The 8,474-nt window shown below is 37.1% G+C and overlaps 1 non-coding gene across 1 annotated transcript; it reads right to left on the minus strand.

Annotated features, from left to right (window-relative positions):
- Positions 1-1,406: 1,406 nt before the first annotated feature.
- On the minus strand, positions 1,407-1,479 carry TRNAA-AGC (transfer RNA alanine (anticodon AGC)). Its single transcript has one exon. It is a non-coding gene; the product is annotated as a tRNA-Ala (tRNA).
- Positions 1,480-8,474: the final 6,995 nt, after the last annotated feature.

Below are 8,474 nucleotides of genomic sequence, written 5' to 3' on the forward strand. Positions count from 1 at the left end.
TAATCATTTAAAATATTTTAATGAGGCTTTTCAGTGTTTTCCTATATATCTTTCGCTTCAGAGATACTCAATGATTAACCCACCACCCGAACGGGAGTTCAAATTTTTGATGCGTAAAGATTGATATTATGGCGTTGCTAAAACGCTCATTGGTGCATAGAAACAGTTGATTAAGACAAAAAAACCTAAAATTCATGTCGTTGATTTTTTACAATTCTAATAATTACTTTCATAAAGTCCGTCAGTGAATTCTCAAAAGGCTCTCCTGGAGACTCTCCTGGGTGTTTACCTTCTGTTTAGCGAAATCATTATAAACTGATTATCACTTAAAATTCAGCAAAATGAGATAGATCAGGTCACCACTTAGTACCAGAGCGATTCTAGCAAAAAATTGAGAGGTCAGTTCACTATTTGGCACCTGAAGAGGCATTTGCCGATTGCTTTATACCGTGGTATTATATAGTTACCGTGGTATTATATGTTGGTAGAAAATAGTCTTCTAAAGAACTACTTATTTTAGAATAGACTCAAAACATAGCGGAATTTCGACACTAAGCTTTCATTTCCATTTGAATACGCCATTGGAAACATTTCAACAGCCCTGAGTAATGCGATTATTTACCGTCAATTAGTAATACTGACCTTATCATTGGTCATTTACGTAAATATATATATATATATATATATATATATATATATATATATATATATATATATATATATATATATATATATATATATATATATATATATATATATATAAACTTAGACAATTATTTTCTGAACACAGCAGTCGTATTCATTTTCTGAGGTGAAAATTCAAAATATATTCCGGCTAATGGAGATACTCGTAAAGATCCACATTTCAGATTCAGGAAAAAATAGGTATTTCTGTGAAATTTATCGTCCTCATTGACTGTATGTTTAGGTAAACCATGTTTACCCGAAATCTGATATAGGAGTTCAGGAAAAAAAACGAGATTGCTTGCTCCACACATGGTACCTGTAATGATGGCGTATTTCCCGTCAAGGAATGTCCTTTAAACAGCAGTATTAGAAGATATTTCTGCGGTATTAATTCAATATACAGAGTAAGGGCAAAAGGAGACTCCATTCTCATCAGATAAAAAAAAATGCGTCCTGATGAATAAAATACCCACAAAGAACTTTAATTTAATGCTCCCCAATCTTTCCATTATAAAACTAACACTTATTGGTGGGCGTAATATCGCAACATTATTAAGAAGGAGAAGATATGGAGATTACAAATACACGTTAAATAACATTAAGCAAACTTCTGACGAAAATGATTCACGAAAATGTTGTGGGAATATGTTCTTCTAAGGCTATCCGAAAATTATCGACATAAAAACAAAAAATAAAATAATTGAAAGGTGAAAAAAATTTGGAGGCGCCGGGTATCGATCCCGGTACCTCTCGCATGCTAAGCGAGCGCTCTACCATCTGAGCTACGCCCCCTATATCTCAAAGGGGAGAAATTAAAATATTTATTAAAATAATCCATTCTATTTTTGTTTTTGTTAAACTTCCGTAAACATTGATTCCTATCATCATTTATCATCGTTAATTTTTATAATTAGAATGATTCTTAAATTTTTTCATGCTGATTAATGCATTATCAGCTGCTATTTTCACCGTCGAAGGATTATTCGGGGTGCTTGAAATTATTCATCTGTAGAAATGCATTCATGACTTGCGACATAAATTGAAACAGTAGCCGTTTAACAAATCTCAAAATTAGTTTAAACATGTGGATATTGGAGAAACTTAAATTTCTTATTGGCAATCCGTCGATAGTAGAATCACTCTTAGTTAAACAAACAATTAAGATTCCGAACCTGCTTAGGGTCATATTCTCACTCACCCTTGGTAAACGCATAATTCCTCGTAACCTTATTGGAATATTTGATATTTGCGGGATTTAAGACTTTGTTTAGTCAGTTGGATTAACAATATTTCCTGAGGGATTCTTTCACCTGAAATTAATATTTTCCTAATTGGTTGAATGTTCGACATTTCTGATTAAGTCTGCGAACACTTTCATCATTTCTATTTTTCTCAATCACTTTATTCAAATCTAAAGCTCAAACAAACCATAATTTAATTGAAACAGCACATATAATCCCAATAATCTTTCAGTACACGAACACTTACAGAAACGGTATCAGATCGCATAACTTCAGTAAGGAAATAGTTCCATTAGCTGTCGCTACGATGATTGGCGCCCACTGCAGGTAGGCAGATTCTGCCATCTCTCGTACACATTTGTGACTGCAATGAGAAGGTTGTCAATACGAGCGAGAATTAAACTGCTACAACTATGTAAATCATCATCTCTGCTTTCCTGCATCTTTTAAAAGCGGGTTTCATGGATCTCATTCTACTGATATGAATGGGAGAGCTAGTTCACCAATTCCGCTAAAAAGGCTGACTGATTAGATGGCCACAATGAACTGACAAAGGCGTACTTCAACTGAGGGAACTCTCGTCATTCTCCTCCTATTACGGCCATTAGATGTTCACAAATCTCCTTTTCAATTGGCTTCCTTCGTCGCCTGGTTGTCCATCCTTCCTCGAGAGATGGTTCTCCTACATCTCTCCGATTGCAGGTCAAGTCATTCGTCGGTCAATGCATAAGGAAAAGGCGGAAATTTTCCACGGTAAATATGATTTTAATACATTCAAGTTGCTGAACACGACATTCGAACTTGATACCTTCGTAAAGTAATAATTAAATTACAAAATTATATTGCTGGAAATATTTTGGAGAATAAATATCTTAGGTATATTACGCCAGAATTTCCCTATATAACTATTAATCTAAAGCTCGTGTCTTCGAGTTAAGCCTATAGCATTTTATCTTATGTAGACTCAACTAATAAATATATTGATTTCAATCCTGCTTAATATTTCTAGTGGTTTGCTGGATGAAAATACGTTCTAATTATCGATTTGTGTATTTTAACGTTTACCTCGGTTAAGAAAATCAGCCGTATTAGATTACATATTGTTTTACGTAAAATGAGTCCTGAATTTCGGTAGACATGTAGTTTGTGTGCTTGAATAAATATATTTTTTAGTATTAAATTCCATATATAATTGTTTCATCTTTAGTTCATGCCCTATATAATTTTGTCCTTCTCCTGTGAAAGAATCGGTAAAACTATTGGAAAATTATATTTCATATTAGTTGTTATTTGCATCTGACGTACACTCGTGCGCCTGCATTTAACATTAGTGGCAGAAGTTCAAAATAATCATGGGACATTTAATTGAATCCAAAGTTATTCATGATATAGGCCATTAGCTCTTGAGAGCAAATAATTACTTAACGTACACACCAAGTTTAACTCCTAATTTTGGGGGAGAGTCTAAGAAGTTTTCTGAGAAACTTCCCCAATTATAGTAGAATCAGGATAAAGAAAAACCTCGGTGATAGTATCGCCATACTGGTTATCTATAAGCCATCATGCAAGATATGATCACCTTTTCTTGGGTTAATATTTTTTTAAAAATATTGTTAAGGATTGGATTCGCAATTATACAGAGTGCAGAGTCAATATTAATTAAATATTCCTTACCACTGTGCCTAAAAGTCTGGGATAACTTAGCTAGAGGAAACACCGTCTTTGGGCATAAATTAAACCGTAATTTTTCCTCTTACCCAAGTTTGATAGAAGCAACGGCATAACTCGTTTCACCAGTGAAGCAAAGTAATACGTGGCATATGAGTACACTAGAGGTTAGCGAAAAGTTTTGTGCGTTACGTTAATTGAATTTCTTTGAAATTAGAATGTCGTTGTTATATTTATGCATTTTATCATTTATAAGCGGTCACGTTTGAGTCAATTTATTTCAACTAGGCAGTATATTTTATTTCATTGTCAGATATCTACCATCGCAGTGAATATATACGAAGACTTTCATTATTTATACACACGAATCATAGTATTCCATTGTAGATTTCCAAATTCTAAGACCGAAATGTTTTTTTTTTAATATTTAGGACGCAAAAGAGTTGAGAAATGCCATTTCAATTTACATGAAACTCTAGTTGTTGGCGTATATCATACAAAAAATTAATATTTTTAGCGGTCATAATCATGGTAAGAATTCTCAAGTTCGATTTTTAGCTCCTATACAGCTCTTCTATTCTCAATCATGTTTCATACCATCAAGGCTTCTTATATTTTTATTTCCATTATTTGTTTCTCGAAAAACGTGTAAACCATTGAAGTAAGATCTGGTGCTTTCCCGGCGTATTTGATTCGTGAAGGATTCTCGGGTCTTCCACCGGGTCAAGGGTTCCATATTGGCCGACGTTTCGATGCCCGACTCGTGCATCGTCTTCAGGGATTCAACCCTGAAGACGATGCACGAGTCGGGCATCGAAACGTCGGCCAATATGGAACCCTTGACCCGGTGGAAGACCCGAGAATCCTTCACGAGTGTAAACCATTGTTTCCAAATATATCCGACTAACTTCTTTCGTACGAGGGTAGTTTTAAAGGTTCTTGAAATCACCACTAGATGTCAGCGGCAGCGCAACAACTTTACCGCGTAGTAATAGGTAAACCTTTATGAGGGTCGCGTTGAAGGTCATTGCGCTTGTAAGAGATCTGTGGTGCGGACACCTCTCCGTCATTGTTCCCGTTAGCGATTTGTGAAGACGAAAAAAATTGAGATTCGAGCAGTGATTAAATACTGCGCAAAGAAAGGTATGAAAGCAAAGAAAATTCATACCGACACTCAGAGCACCCTTGGGGATTCTGCTCCATATTCATCTGTTGCTAAGAGGACAAATGAGTTTAAGATTGGTCGGGACAGCTAAGATGACGATCCGCGTCGTGGCCAGCCAAAATGTGCCCCTACTCTATAAATTATTGCAAAAGTTCATAAAATATCAGGTAGGATCGCCAACTGAAAGTACAAAAAACCGCTGAAGCTGAAGGGATGTCATCTGAACGGGCGTATTAGATTTTAACAGTGGACTTGGTTATGAGAAAATTATCTGCTAGATGCGTGCCGCGACTCTTGACGCAGGATCAAAAACATATCAGGATGGAAATTTCCGAACAATTTTTGACACGTTTTAAGAGCAACCAACAAGATTTTCTGAGCCAGTTTGTGATCACAGATGAAGGCTTGGGATCACCACTATACCCTAGCGACGAAACAACAGTCAAGGCAGTGGTACCATGTTGATTCACCACCACCAAAGAAAGCAAAGGCAATACGGTCTCCTGGAAAGGTGATGGCTTCAGTTTTCAGGGAGGGAAAGGGATTCTGCTGATGGATTATCTTCTCACTGGGGATTATCTTTAAACTGGTGAAACAATTACTGGGCAATACTACGCTAACCTCCTAGACAATCTGCAGCAAAAGATACATGGAAAAATGCCAGGTTTGGCAAGGTAGAAAGTCATCTCTCATCAAGACAATACACGCCCACATACAAGTGTCGTTGTCATGGCAGAAATACGTGAATTAAGATACGAATCGTTGCCACACCATCTTATTAGCCTTTTGGATCCATCAAATTTCCATCTCTTCTCCAAGCTCAATATTTTCCTCGGTGGCTGGAAATTCTCTTCAAACAGAAAAAACTAACAGCCGAAGTAGACGGATATTTTGCAGGCCTGAAGGGATTTTAATTTTCGAAATGGGATCAAGACATTGGAATATCGCAGGAACAAATGTATTAGTGTACAGGGAGACTACAATGAAAAATAAAAAAAGTTTTAATGAAGTAAGTCGTTCATTTCTATCCATTTCCGAGAACTTTTCAAATTATCCACGTATAATATTGACTGCCTTTTAAAATATCCCCGAAATACCTTGATTAGACGTTCCTGCATTAGACATTTCATCCTCATTCTGACCGTATCATCACATTTTCTAATCTTGTTCTATTAACCTCCTGCGTTGTTCTCTAACGTCTCAATTTACTACAGCTCAAGATTATCGTAAAATTAGCTTGACATACAGGTTTTTATGCTTGCAATTTAAATGAGAAACGAGTTAAAAAAGGAGCGCTTCACATAAAACTCGCAAAACCTTTAAAAATTAGGTGGACAGGATTAAAGAGAAATAGAATTTTACATCAATATAAATCGGAGCGAAAAATATAAATCAATTGAGAGGGTTCCAAAAGGGCAGTGTTCAAGCCATCCAAATTAGCTCGACGAAATTCTTTCTAGTGGGAGAGCGCATGATACATGGCGCAGATTATACGAAATATTTTATTTCGAATGAATGTTATTATTTATTTTGAAATATATGTCATAAAGTCAAATAGTTGCGAATTATGATGTGATAATATCGTTTATATCAACATTTTTAAAAGCCAAAAAAAAGGAACGTTCTACCCAATTTATGCAAAATGAACCAGCTGTTAAGCCCGTTTCTGGAAGTAAAAAGTTAATTTCGTGGGATAATTACGACTTGTAGTTGGTGCACGTAGGACTTTCTAATAAAATTGTATCGGCATCGATCACTTCTACTTTTAACATTATTTTGAATACTTAAGATACAATTTGCAATTGTTTTTCAAAGACTTTCAAAATTGACTTGCAGCTTTGATAATCTGGAAAACGGGCTCGAATCCCACTTTCGGCAAGAGGTACGTATGGACACAACTCTTTAAAAACCGCTGTTTGCGAAGAAATTCTTAAATGAATACGTACAAGAAGTTAATATGAGAGAGTTAAGATATTTAATTGCATTTCTTTCTCCTTTTCGACGTTTTGAATTCTTTCCGAGTCCGCATCGGAAGTCGGGATATTAGGATTCGAGTGCCGGTTCATGTCGCATTTTTTTCCGTACCGCTATAAATTATACGCTCGCGTGACCATGTCCTTATTTTGCCATCGAGGAATTTCCGGTTGAACATAATCACTGTGTGTTGGAATGCGCAAGCATTCAAAGAAATGAAGACGACAATTTTTCGATGGCGTCCGTTGGTGAAAAACATTGATTTTTAAATGAATGCACGGATGGAAGGTGAATCAGAAAGTTATAAGCAAATACGAGGAGAGGATACTTTCTTTTGAATGCTTAGGATTCGAGACAATACCGTGAGCTATTGAGAAATAGCGCCATTGATCGTCAATTTGTTCTCGAGGAGACTGTCGAAGGGCGTCTAACGATGCAAAATTTTAAAGATGCTCCATAATTCAAACTGAAGATCATTGTATTGTTTATTAAGTGGAGTACGTACTGACACTGTTAATAAATGCCAAATTTTTAGACTGGAAAAGGGGTGGAATTAATCGAAACGGAATTAACTTTAGAGCATGTAGCGAAAACAAAAACTTACGACTTCGGTATCATAGTTTAAATCCAAGAAAAAAGAGAAAAGCATTATACTTAGATGGTGATGCGATAGTGATAATTTTTAGGAGCAATACGAGTATCACCTAAACACGCTAACACATGTATGGTTATCAATATCACCTAAATAAGCTAAAATACGACATGGACCATGCACAGCACGATAAGAATGAGAAAACAGGAAACATTTAGGAAAATAATAATCTTTTTTCACTTGATCGCACAAAACTGTTCATGGTAAAAACTTTTTAAAAAACCCGACATGTCGGCATATACACTGAATTTTTTATGCTAAAAATTATATACCAAAGCACAAGGTTTGATACATTTTAAAAAACGAAGAAAATTAACTGTATTTTCCGACAAACGCGCTGAAGCCCTATACACATGATTTTCGCATGACCTGCACTTGAAATTGTTAAAAATAATCTGCTTATCATGAACAAATCTGTCGAATGTATTATAGTGACGAAAAACCACTACATCCTAATCCGTACTATGTGGGATTTAAGCCGACTCCGATTTGGACGCTTTGGTCTCCCGTACGAAAATTTTTTAGCGATAATGATAGCTACCACGAAGTCGCAAAGGTATAAGGGGAAGGCGAAACCTGCGTCAATTTCCTCTCGATTTACGTCAGCCATTAAACTCCGGCGGCGTCAAAGGATGGATTCACTCTCGATACGAGTGAGGTTCCGCTCGGCCTAGCGGATGATCAAAAAACAAACGAGAAGAAATTTCTGGAGTAATGAAAGAAAGATGCCCCCGAGGCTTCCCCCTTCTCCAACTCAACCCAGCCCGCTCACACGGCCTCGCTTTCCGGCGGTTTCCGCTCGGAGTGCTGCCTCCGCGACCACAGCCCACTCAGCCGTTACACCCCCCCCCCCCCGATAACCCTCACGCCCAAACTCCGAAGCCAACAACAGCCGACCCCCACCCCCTCCACTTAGTGGCGGACAATAGGGCGGAGGGCTTGCTCCTTACGAACCCTCACCTCAACTCCCGCCAGTTTCTCACCCTTACTATCCCCTATGCCCTCTCTCTTCTCGAGGGGAACAAACATTGTTGACCTTCTGTGTCCTACTGTGAAATTATCTTATGCAGGCATTCCCCCCCTCCCC

This window comes from Hetaerina americana, unplaced genomic scaffold (genome assembly GCF_022747635.1).
Source record: "Hetaerina americana unplaced genomic scaffold, ioHetAmer1.1.p SCAF_6, whole genome shotgun sequence".
Lineage (NCBI taxonomy): Eukaryota > Metazoa > Arthropoda > Insecta > Odonata > Calopterygidae > Hetaerina > Hetaerina americana.